We start from the raw sequence: 12,609 nt of genomic DNA, 5'->3' as shown, positions 1-12,609 counted from the left end.
AGAGCAGCTGCAATGTCTCCCCCCACCCCACCCTGTGGTCCAAAGCAGACCCATCTATTTCATGCCTGGCTGGGCAGTGCCTCCCATCAGCCCTCGGAGAAGGACGGGCTTTGTGGTATTTAAGTCTGTGTACTCTATCCAAGGACGAAGGCCTGGAAGACTTTGAAGAGCTTCATTCATCTTGCAGAGATCTGCCAGAGAAAGTCAAGATTCTTCTGTGGAATGTCTCAGAGGGTCCCTCCTTCTACAGTGCTGTAAACACAGCTTCTGGCCTCCCTGACCCTAGTCCAGCTTCTGTGTGGGTTTAGGTCCAGACCAGGCTGGCAACTTCTGTGTCTCGCACATACCACAGAGGGGGTAGAGGGACCCCAGGGCAGCTCCTCTTTCTGCACTCAGTTTCCCAAGCACTCCTAGCGAGCAGGCTCGGTGTCGTCTAAGTTTGCACTAAATGCCCATCAGCCATCTACCAGCTTGCATTTCTGCTCCACAAAAGACCCAGTGTGCTTTAGGCTGGCTGCTCCCCCCACCCCCAGAAAGTGCCCTCAAACATCTGCTTTCCTTCCCATGGCAGGGAAGTATGGCTACCACAGAAGGTCCTTGCCCACAGCGACCTCTAGTCTCTTCCGCCACCAAATTAGCGCTCTATCCTGGACCAGAGCGACCGATGGGAATGAAAGTTGGAACACGGTTGAGTCTGAAGTCAGCACTGATCAGAGGGGGAACTGCCTCTCCTGTCTTTGGAAGATTTATTCTTGTGGGAGACATTCACTTTCAAGGGATACTTGGGACAAGTGTGTTCAACAGGCCGGCAGTGTGAAGGAGCTCAGAGGTCTCAGAGAGGTGTGTGCCGAGTGAGGATGGCGTAAACTTTTTATTATATGCACCGTCAGCCCTGTAATTAGTCCAGCATTAGCAAGAGGATTTATGTTTTATTGACAGTGCGAATGTATTCATGATGGGCTGTGGGTCGTGGCTTTGCTGTAAGAACAGCTAAGGCCCAGTGCAGAGGCCCCGGTGAATGCTGTTGGTTTGGTTTTTTTGCAGATGGGGAAGCCTTCTAAACCTTTTTTAAAAGGTTGTCACATTTGCAGCTGAGATTGTAACTTGGAAGTCAGTGCTGGTTGGCAGAGGGCTGCATTTCTTTGCATTTCCGGTGTGTGTGTGTTGGGGGAAGGGTAGATCAACCTTCAAATGAAAACTAGGAAGATAAAGACGGCCTTAAAAGAATTCTAGGTAAGTCCTATTTTGTTTCAAATAATGACACCCAGAACTCACCTCTTTCAATATGGCGGAAAAGTGAGATTTTGTTTTTCCCGTGGGAAGTGGGCTGGTGGGTGCTTCTGCTTATACGTGAGGGGTTATTTTTCGATAGATGTTGCAGGCCAGGAGCCCGGAGGCTCCCCCTGCTGCCTGCCTGCCGGCCAGCCACAAGGATTGCATGCATGCATCTTGTCTGCTTTGGACCAGTGTAAACGCAGTCAGCCTTGGCCAGCCAGGCTTTCAAAACCAGGGGCATTTCCGCTTCCAGAGTGACTGCCCAGGGATTTCCTTGGTAAGAAGTAGACTCGTGTGTGTGTGTGTGTGTGTGTGTGTGTGTGTGTGTGTGTGTGTGTGTATGAGCTTGTGTCCTTGAACTCAGCTGCCTTTCCTGCTCCTTCTGAGAGAGCCCCCAGCAGATTTGTTTCAGCTGGGTCAGGCTAGTAGCCGTCCTGGATTAACCCTCTCCTGCCGAAGCCACGGGAATGGGTAGCCTAATGTGTGCCCGTGGGGTTTGGGATTCCTTTCACAAACACACAGTCATCCACATGCAGTTTCTTTGTCGTGGCTGCCAGTCTGTGTCACTGTCTTGTGACAAGTTATCCTCTCAGGATAGCCATGGGAGGCCCCCAGGGTAGAAAGTAAGCAATTTGGGCTGAGTTCCAACCGATTCTCCCCAGAGGCCAGGGGAGGACCATTTGAGCTTTGTTTCACAGTGTCTCAGGGAAGACTTTCTCGTGCCTTAGTCTCCAGCACTAGGAGACACGCTTTAATCCCTTCCCTAGAGTTTGGTGAGGTTCTACAGCTAGCAGACAATTACAAAGTGAAAATAAATAATTTTCCCCATAAGAATTACATTTGTGATTCTTTATGAATTTGCAGTTCCTAACCCGTTGTCCCACTGTATGTGGGACATCAATACAGATGCATACACATAAAAATCCACACCCCTCCCTCTCCCCAGTACCTGAATCATCCAGTTTGTTTCCATTTGTCTCATCAACATCGAGCTTTTGGATTAAAAAAAGTCAATTAAAATACTCATGGACCAAAATAGCAGAGAATCAAAAAGGTTTTGCTATATTTCTAAGTATTGTATTAATTAAATTTCGTTTTAGTTTAGCATGTAAAATAGTGGGTCTTTCTGATATTTCTTAGAGGGAAAGAATGAGGTTGGACGACGCTTTTGTCTTTCTGATTATTTCCCCTTCTATAACTTGGGAGAATGCTGGTCTCATTAAGCAGGCATGTTTCAAAGGCCCTTCTGTGTGCCTGTTCTTCCGGGCTTCAAAAACTAAGAAGCCATTTTCTGGCAGCAGGAGCGTAAGGATATGATCCTAGTGACCTAAACCCTATCTATATCTCTTTCGGGTCGTCCTTGTTCATTCATGCCTTCGTTTCTAGAACAAGTCCTGGCTCCAGGTATCAGGCATCCACACTGCTTTGCACAGCATGGATAGCAGGTAACATATAGGTTTATCACCAGCTTGGGCCTCTTATCTAGTCCACGTATTGAAGATGACTAACCCCAGACCTCTGGCCAGCAAAAATTTCCATATCTGTGGCCTTTAAGGGTTTCATTCTTTTTTTTTCTTTACAAAACTACAAATCATTGAGTTGTTTTCCTGACAAAAATCCAATGTCTATTTAAAAACATTTATTTTATTTTATTTTAAATGTATTAATGTTTTGATTGCACGTGTGTCTGTGTACCACATACCCAAGAAGGCCAGAAGAAGAGGCAGGATCCCCTGGAAGTAGAGTTATAGATAGTTGTCAGTTGTCATGTGGGTAAGTGGGTACTGGTAATCAAATCCGGGTCCTCTAGAAGAGAAGTCAGTGCTCTTAACTGCTGAGCCATTGCTCCGCCCCCCCCTTTTTTTTATACAAAGAGAGAGCAAACAAAGTAAGTGTGTGGGTAATTAAATGGAAGTTTCATTTGGTTTCTCCAAAGTGGAGAGATCTCGCTAGGATGGTTATCCACATCTGGGCAGCTGACGAAATATTTTTGCATGGAAGGCAAACCCTACCAGTCCACTCTTCCCCCTTCCTCTTTATTTTTACCCTCTTTTCCCACTCACTCCCCTCTCTTTTGAGCTTGAAATCAAGCCACTAGGCCCTCATCTACCTTCCAGTGTTTCGAGGTGTGTGTGTGTGTGTGTTTACAGAGACATGCATGGCAGCAGAATAGGCTGTTGTGGAAACAGTTCATGTTTGCCAGTCCCTTTTTGAGTCAGAGCAAGGTTGATTTGACTGCACATCCATGCCCAGGTAGTAAGACTGACAAGTCAGACCCCAGTGGCTCCAATACCATGGAGGACTCACCCAGCAGGGGCACTGCTTTTTTGGAGCTGCTATTGGCCTCTAGGGTCAACAACAATCCACTTTCCAGAGTGCCAACGTTCACATTTATCTAGCAAGCCCCTGTTGTCCTGATCTCTCGGGGAAGTTGCATGCATTCTTAGGTCTTCTCTGTGCCATGGACCAGGGGAGCCACCAGGATGTACTGTTGTATAAGACAGGCATTCCCCATACCACTTCTTTCCCCACGGCTGATAAAGATGACGTGCTCCAGCTGGGGGATGGAATATTTGTTAGTATTCACAAGTTTAATGCCACCACTTATATTTCACCTTTAATTGATTATATTTTGATAAATACTGTAGATTGCTTATATCAACATAAATTCTGCTTTCCCTAAAATGAAGTTATTTTTGTTCCAAGCTGTACTGAACACACTTTGATTGCACTGTTTTTCAGGAGTTTTGCTAATAATATTTAATTTACGCATGCTATTTTTATGTCAGTCTCTCCTATATAGTTACAATTTCCATTTTCTCTTGTGATGGGAGAAACAGCCACTGGAATGCAGACACAGAGCCATAGTCACACTTTGCAAAACGCCCAGCAGGTGGAGGCACACTGCAAGGAGCTTCCAAAGAAAAAGATTTTATTTTTTTTCCAGCAAACACTGACATTTAGGAGAAAACAAAATATCCACAAAAGAGGGAAATTAAATGAAGAGTTTGCGGCCGGGATGGCGGTGTGACACCGCTTTCCCCAGTCAGGAATCCAGAGCTAAGATATTTCATAGACGCTCCTCGCCACGGGCATTTTTCTTGCCTGGTTTTCTTTCTGGTACAACTAGAAATTTTTCCAGCAGAAAAGCCTGGTGAATTATTTAATAAATAAATTCGTTAAGATGATCACATTCAAAGATGTCTTCTCAAACTCCCCCCAAATAACTACAGCAATAAGTGAACCCACCAAGAGCAGGTATGAGCAAGTAGGTACAGATGTGTATGTGTGTGTGCACACACACAGTGGAAAAACTGTGTGTTTATATCTCCTTTTATTCACTTCGTGGGCACACATTCTACTCACTTGGCCAGAAACACTGATTTCTCTGGTCCTTTTGTATCTCGGTGTATATTTGTTCCAAATGAATGGAAGAAAGAAAAAAAGGAAAAAACCCTAAGATTTCTAAGCACAGATTTCGACCGACGGATAGGAAAACCTCTGTGTGAATACTGGCTCTCCTTCAGTGTGTAGATTCCTTTCAAAGACCATCTCACCAGGCAATCCAGAGGGCTGAAGGATTGCTTATTCCTGACTAGGGCAGTCGACAGACCAGAAGGTGAGAAGCCTGGGGCCCACAGTGTGAGAACTTACCTGAGGATGCAGGAAGGAGCTGAGAAATGCCTGCCCTTCTCTCCCTCCCGCCTCGTGGGTATCTCCCATCTGTACTATTGACTGCTTTATCAGGCCCAGGTCTTTCCCTTGGTCTATCTTGAATCACCATCCAGCAGGAGATTAAACGCTGCCTCCTTCTTGTGGGTTTCCGTCTTCACGTCTGGAAGTTTCCAATCAGATTTCAGGAGTGTGCATTTAGCTTACAGAACTGGGCAGGGGATTTACACCACGTCTACTCATATAGTTCTAGAATATTGCTCTGTAAACTTGGCCACACTTAGGGTGTGGGATGAGTCCCAAGTCTGTCTTTTTTTTCTCTCCTTCTGCCTCCTACACAGCCAGGCTCTTCTGAATGACCAACAAATACCGGTTTCAAGGGACACATCGCTGGACAGTGACCTTGTGTTGTTAGTTTTCAAGATAAAAGAATCTCAACTGCTGGTGGCTTTTTCATTAACAGTCTTCAAAACTTTACCATCTCAAGGCTTTCGGCTTTCAAATCCACCAGAAAAGAAAGGAAACCATCAGCTGTGTTCACTTCCTGACTCGCCTTTCCAGACTTATGTAGAAGCTGGAATCTGGGAGGAAACATGAGAAACAAATCCAGTTCACAGATGAGGAACTGAGTCCAAAATGTATCGAGCCTGCGTTTATCTGTGCTTGTGCTTGTTTGATGCTTGGCGTTTCTGTGTAGGCTAATGAGAACTGAGAGCTTGGATGAACAGGAGTGTGTGTGTGTGTGCGTGCGTGCATGTGTGCGTGTGTGTGTGCGTGCGTGCATGTGTGCGTGTGTGTGCATGTGTGTGTGCGCATGTATGTGTGTGCATGCGTGTGTGTGCATGCGTGTGTGTGCATGCGTGTGTGTGCATGCGTGTGTGTGCATGCGTGTGTGCATGTGTGCGTGTGTGCGTGTGTGTGCATGTGTGTGTGCGCATGTATGTGTGTGCATGCGTGTGTGCGCGCGTGTGTGTGCATGTGGTGGGATCTCTCCAGAATGCTCATAAATCCTAAAGGGAGTCAAGTAGTGTTAGCACAGGGCTGCTCGGGCATTTCCTGCTAAGCATAGGCACATGGTAGCCATTATCCGCCTTTACTGTGTGTCCCATCCCTTCTGTGGCTGGCTGTGTCAAATCTCTGACAGAACACAACTCAAGAAAGGAAGTGTTTACTTCATTCTCAAGTCTAGGTTACAGTCCATTATTGTGGGGAGCCAAGGCAGAACCGAAGCACCACACCCATCACCAAGAGCAGAGAGAGTGAATGCGTGGATCTTTGCTCTCAGGCAGCATTCTCTTCTATTCCTGCCTAGGGCAGTGCCACCCACCGTGGGCAATTGAGAATCCTCCATCACTTAAGAATCAAGATGGTCCCCATAGATATGCCCAGTCTGATCTAGATAATGCCTCAGTGAGATTCTCGCTCCAGGCGGTTTGAGGTTGTGTCAAGTTGACAATTAGACCTAGCTAGCCATCATGCTATTCTTCCCACTCTGTTTAACAGCACTGGCTGTCCTGGAACTCGCTCTTTAGACGAGCCTGGCCCCGAACTCACAGAGATCCATTGCCTCTGCCTCCCGAGTGCTGGATTAAAGGTGTGCACCACCACCAGGCAGAAGAGGGCTCTCAATGGCACAGCTTAGTCCTGAGCTTTCCTCTGAAAGTCCTCGAGTGTCTGTATCGTAGGGTTTAGTGTTCCGCTTGTCCCTCGGCTTTCTAGCTGTGGACATTTCTCCTTTAATGTCTGTGGTACACATGCAGAGAAGCTCCCATTGCTACAGCACTGTGTCATCCCCTGCCAACTCACTGGAGTTAAAACCAAACCAAACCCGAATTACCTCTTAGGCACGTGGAAACAGAAACCCAGGCTGATGAAGGCCTCATAGCAAATGCTCTACAGGGAACTCGAACCAGGCTGAGGAGGAGTTAGGCACCGCATTCTCTGCAAACTGAGTCTGCTGTCATTATGGGGGTTGTACCCCCTACCACAGCATCACAGCTCCTCTCCTACCACATGGCTAGGGATTTGGAGATTGAAACTGGTCATTATAGTTTTCTTTAGTTATGATAAAAGATAAAGTAGATATAAATATTGTAACTGTAATTCTTGCTTGATATCTGTTTGTTATATGTAATTTTACTATGTTAAATTTAAAACTTTCTTTTATATTTAACAGAAAAGGGGAGGTGATGTGGGATTTCCTTCTGTATGCTGTGATTACCAGTAATGAATAAAGAAACTGCTTTGGACCTACAGCAAGGCTGAAGTTAGGTAGGTGTGGAAAACTAAACTGAATGCTGGGAGAAAGTCAGAGAGAAGCCATGTAGCCCTGTCAGAGACAGATGCCCAGCATTTTACCTGGTAAGCCAAAGCCACATGATGATACATAGATTAATGGAAATGGGTTAAATTAAGTTGTAAGAGTTAGCCAATAAGAAACTAGAGCTAATGGGCCAAGCAGCATTTTAAATAATATAGTTTCTATGTGATTATTTCGGGAGTCTGAGCATCCAGGAACCAACAAGTCGCCTCCCTACAACATAGAGGACTTTTTTTTTTCTTATGAAATGGCTATGAGGGCAACAGAACTTCCCACATAGCATCTTGATGGTCTGCTGTGTATGATTTGGGGCTGAACTTTATTCTTTCCTTGTGTCTCAGCATAGTTGGGACCCTGAAGCCTGGAGTCAGGGACCCTTAGCAGAAAACCAGCCAGGGCAGATTGATCCTGCTTCCTGTTGCCTGCAGTGGAAACAAGCTGCATAGAGGGTTCTCAAAGCTCAAACAGACTCAAACCTGTGACACTCAGTGGTTCAACAACGCTCTATTGTTAATATCCTCATCTTACAAAAAAGGCTAACACCTAAAGGGGGAAGGGAATCCTTTTTCGACATTCAACTATTCATGACAAATATCAGGTAAATTTCACTGCCCTTTATCACAAAGTATCACCAGTTCCACCAAATGCCTCCTTATGGGATTGTTAGAGGTAGAAGGAGCTACACAGAGCCAATGGGCCTTCATGAATACAATGCTAAAGGAAGAATTACATCACACCCCCTTCTCCTAATGCCAGCTCTCGAAGCCCCATTACCTGCCATGAATGGGCTTGGAGAAGAACAAGAATTGCAATGACCCCAAAAGAGTGAAGCCACCTCTTACATCATCAGGCTTCTTTACAGAATCTGACCTTTAGTTGTGTTACATGAACGTGTTTTCAGAAATGGCTGTGCATGGCCATAGCCCCTGAGCGGCATGAATGGTATCAGTCATATTACCAGGAAAATGGTGACACCTGCCAGTCATTCTGATGTTCCACAGTTGGGGGTGGGAGTCGGGGGTTGAAAGTTTGGCATGCAGTCTGGGTTATTCACTTTCCCACTTGTGTGACTCGTGTCTAGGATGACCCTTCTATAGTGAAAGGCAATGCTTTGAAATCTGTTTATTTAACAAGTTTTCTGTGCTAATCACTGGGGAATTAAAAACCAAGACTTTCCATTCCTACCTTTGATGATTTTTCCAGGCTAAATTTTGGGAGTCACTGGATGAGGAATGGACATGACCACAAAAAAAAAATCAATGGGTTATACTACGTAGTATAATAGTTAATATGACAAAATTAGATGCATAAAAGCTCATTGATTATTAATTTTAATTCAAAGAATTGATAGCAAAAACAGCTTTTGGTTAAGGACTTACAAGGAGCAGTGTTTGAAGTATGTGTGTGAGGAGGAGAGGATAGGATTACATGTAGACATTTTACATCTAAGCGCATCAATTTCACATTCGTTAAAACATTTTTCCAACTCTGACAAAACAGTAACTCAAGGTATTTTACACAGAGGGGGTGATTTCTGTGTGATGCATATTCTTCTTTCCTGCACAGCACACCTAGAGGGCACTGCAGTTTGAGAGTTCCAGCAGAAAGCCTCCCAATGCCTCTCAGTGCTGTGCCCTCATTGACAGAAATCCTGCTCAGGACGGGTCGTTGTAAATACCCAGTTAACTCTAGGTAGCCTTCCCACAGCAGGGCTGGGCCCGGCTTCAGTGAAACGGACTAAAAACTAATGTAAAAACTGGCAAGGTGGGGAGCTCCTTTTGGTGGCCATTAGAAAAGGTAGCATGTGAGGGCTCTCAGAGCCAAGCCTGGGGTGACTGAGAAGCCAAGGGACTGGACTTTCTTGCTCCCTGTGTAAACAGAGCTGGCGTTTTGCACGTTGTGTGAGGCATGGCTCTGCTTCAGTTTTTTTTTTTTTTTTGCCTGTAAATTTAAGTCACTAGAAAAGGTAACCACACCGGGCAGGACTCCTTTGACTGTCAGTGGTAAGTGACACACGCCCCGAATAAGGAATGTTGGCATGGCCATTGATCACACAACATGTTAAGAATGGTCACTCAGAAGAACTTCATTTTAAAATGCTAAATGAGAGAAGCTGGGGGTCATTTCCTAATTTTTGTTTCCCTGTAGAGGTATTCACCTTCCTGGGTAGCAGCATCGTTTTCCTCTGCACTCTGGGAAACAGAGGCCTGTAAAGTCAGATGCAGTAACTCCCGGTTTTTACACTCTAAAGGTGGGAGACTTTGGCCTTGCCGTCCTAAGGCAGAGCATGGGTGGACGCCCTGATGGGCACAGTGACCACAGATGCCTGTGCATTCCTGGGAGGATGCAAGGATTTCATGGGATTGTCAGAGCAGGTGTGTGGAAAAGACATTATGATGTCAGGACTCGATGCAACAGCATTAATTTGTGTGTGGAAAGCGAGGGCGTCTGCCAAGAAGAAAGGGAACCCGCATTCAGCCATGCTGCACCTTGGCAGTGAGGCACTCAGAGACCTCCACTGGAGGACCCCGGAATGCTGGGTACGTGACAGCCTGCAGGGAGCAGGATTTATCTCCTTCTTCCGGTCTTGGGACTGAGCATAAGGAGAAGTAGCATATCAGGGGATGTGAGTTTTTCCCAGAGATTACAGTCCTCCGATAGCCCCACGGAGCAGTGGGATGGGAAAGGCAGGGATATGGACTGGGAGAAGCATGGATGGAGGGGGAAAAGGAAAGGAAGGGGGGAGGAAGAGGAGAAGGCTGTGGCCCACAACCAATGTCGATAAAGGTTAGACATCAAGGTCTGGGGTTTGTTCTCGGTAAACCGATATATTTTTCTGTGGGCAAAGTCCCCGAGTGTTAAAATGTGTCCAACACCTTGCCGACATCTGAGAATCTGAATCTGGAGAACAAAGGTAGGCATTAATTCCAGTTCGAGTGCTAATTTGGCCCTGATAAAACACCCCAGTAAAACTAACATTTGAATAGGACCCCAAACTCCAAGAAGGAGCCAAGGGTATGAAAGGAAAGTAATAATTCTGAGAGCTTTGAAACCCACAGCACGCTAAACCCCCTCCGTCCTGAAATTCTTCACAGTCTCTGTTCCCACTTCATTATTTAATGTGGCTTGTCTGGAGTTGACCAGCGCTCCTAAAGGATGTCAAGCCCTCACTTTCCATGCGAGAAATAGGGGCCTCCAAGGACCTCCTAAATACTTCTGTTTTCCATCTCACAAGAATTACCATATGCTGCAATGGAACAGCAGTCTTCTGGTGTTGGAAGGTTCCAGTGCCAGCTCTGATAGGACTGACCTTGTGGGATCGGGAGAGGTGACTTCTCTGGCTCTTGCGTGTGGTTTTGTGTGCACACATTCATATGTGTGCAGCTGGTTCTGTGTGCACATGTGTGTGTACATGCCAGATAAGAACCTTGGGCACGAGCCTCAGGAATCTGCCTGTCTCTCCTGCTCCCCAGCACTGGGATCACAAGCATGGACCACTTCCCCTGGCTTCTGTTTTTTAAAATGTGGGTCCTAATGATGGAATTAATTTTTTTTGTATGTGATTCCACAGCAAGCATTTTATCTAGTGGTCATCTCTCTAGGCCTTGAGCCTTGTAGACCAGGCTGACGTCTAGCTCAGGGATCCACGTGTCTCTGCCTCCTGGGTGCTGGGGTTAAAGGTGTGTGCCACCACACCTGGTTTATCTTTTGTTCTTATCTTTTTCTTTTCTTTTCTTTTCTTTTTTCTTTTGACTATAGACTTGTGGAAGCCTGAAATGCTGGACTAGATGACTCCATGGACACTGATCATAAAAACCACTCATTCTGTGAGACATTCCTCAGGTAAGGCATCCGCCATAATCACTTAGGCAGAGGGCAGGATTCTGGGATAGGCTGGGCTGCTGATTCAAATGAACTACGCGCCTGTGGAAATTGCTAGTCATGCCCTCCCTTGCTTGCTCTGGGATGGCAAAATCCCTCCAATGTGTGTGTCAAGGTTTAAATTTCCTGACATATAAAATGTCTTAACCTCGTGAAGAGCTTGAGAGGAATTGTCATAGATAAAAGAAATGCCCGCTGTGGTTGATGAATGTGTGTGAAGATGCTCAACTCCCCAAAGTTGAACAAATCCAAGAAGTAGATCTATTTAAGATGTTAGTGGAACACCTCTCGGTACTGGGCTCCATCCTCAGAGAGGTGGTCCTTGGTGGAGTAAGGACTGCCTTTCTGAAAGCTTGGTTAGACAGCTGCCTCAGCATTCCCATAGGGCTTGTAGCTTTGTTGTGTGTGTGCGAGCGCGCTTGTGCACGTGTGTATGCATGTGTGTATGCATGTGTGCATGGGTGCACATGCACGTGTGTGCACATGCTTGTGGAGCTCAGAGCACAACCTTGGCTGCCATTCCCCAGGGGCTGTCTGCTTTTTTGAGGTCTCTCACTGGCCTGGAACTTTTAGCAAGCAGGCTAGGTTGGCTAACCAACAAGCCTGTTGGGCCTTTTCACCATGTGCATTCTGGGGAATCAGACGAAGTCTGTCTATGTGCAGCAAGCGCATTATCAGCTGGACCATCTCTCCCAGCCCCAGCTCTGTCTTTAGCACAGCGCTGTGGTCCCCAGATCTCTTTTCACTATTAGAATGCTGTCTGCTGAGCCCACTTTCAGCCATCTTCTGACAGGCGTTCTTTACAGCAGCCCGCTGGACCTCTGTCCTCCAGTCTCTGTTTTAAATCTGCTCCCAAGAGTTTGGGGTCCGCGAGCTTCCTTCTTAGTGGTCTCGTTTTCTTTCTCTTCCTCTGCAGGTGGAGGGGCTGCCGTGCTGGAGCAGTGACTGTCAGTATTTTTTAGTGCAATATTAACTCGTGTCGGATGTAAAGAGGAACAGCACAGTGAAGTGAACTCAGACCCAGCAAAGCCATTAGGAAAATGTGCCATTAGGGAAAGGGCTGGGCTTTGCTCTGGGAGAGACTCGCCAGGTCTACACTTGAGTATGTTCGAGGAAATGATTAAAATGTTTATAACCCTAATAATTATGTTCCCTTTAAGAAGTGGAGACTTCTGGAGCCAGCAACACTTTCCTAATTCACTGCACGGGGAGCAAATTTTCTTTCTCTTTCTCTTTTTCACTCCGTAGAAGTGTTTGTGGACATATGTGCCTCTCTGTGAAGGAATAAAAAAAAAAACCCTGGGATGTAGCCGCTGATATGATTTTCTATAATTCCGGCTTTGTTCCATCTTTATTCTTTCGTTTCATTTTTTTTCTTTTTAAATCCAAAAGCCAAAGCTTTAGGTTTTGTTCAAATGTGCAAAAGTGCATATGAAATATTTCCCTATTTCTTTTCATAA

At 45.9% G+C, this 12,609-nt stretch overlaps 1 long non-coding RNA gene across 1 annotated transcript; it reads left to right on the top strand.

Annotated features, from left to right (window-relative positions):
• The first annotated feature begins 7,138 nt into the window (after positions 1-7,138).
• Positions 7,139-12,396, top strand: LOC142848595 (uncharacterized). Its single transcript, XR_012910430.1, has 3 exons — positions 7,139-7,218; positions 11,027-11,110; positions 12,066-12,396. It is a non-coding gene; the product is annotated as an uncharacterized LOC142848595 (long non-coding RNA).
• Positions 12,397-12,609: the final 213 nt, after the last annotated feature.

Source organism: Microtus pennsylvanicus, chromosome 4, assembly GCF_037038515.1.
Source record: "Microtus pennsylvanicus isolate mMicPen1 chromosome 4, mMicPen1.hap1, whole genome shotgun sequence".
NCBI lineage: Eukaryota > Metazoa > Chordata > Mammalia > Rodentia > Cricetidae > Microtus > Microtus pennsylvanicus.
The sequence above is the reverse complement of the archived record's forward strand: the minus strand, read 5'-3'. Positions and strand labels throughout refer to the sequence as shown.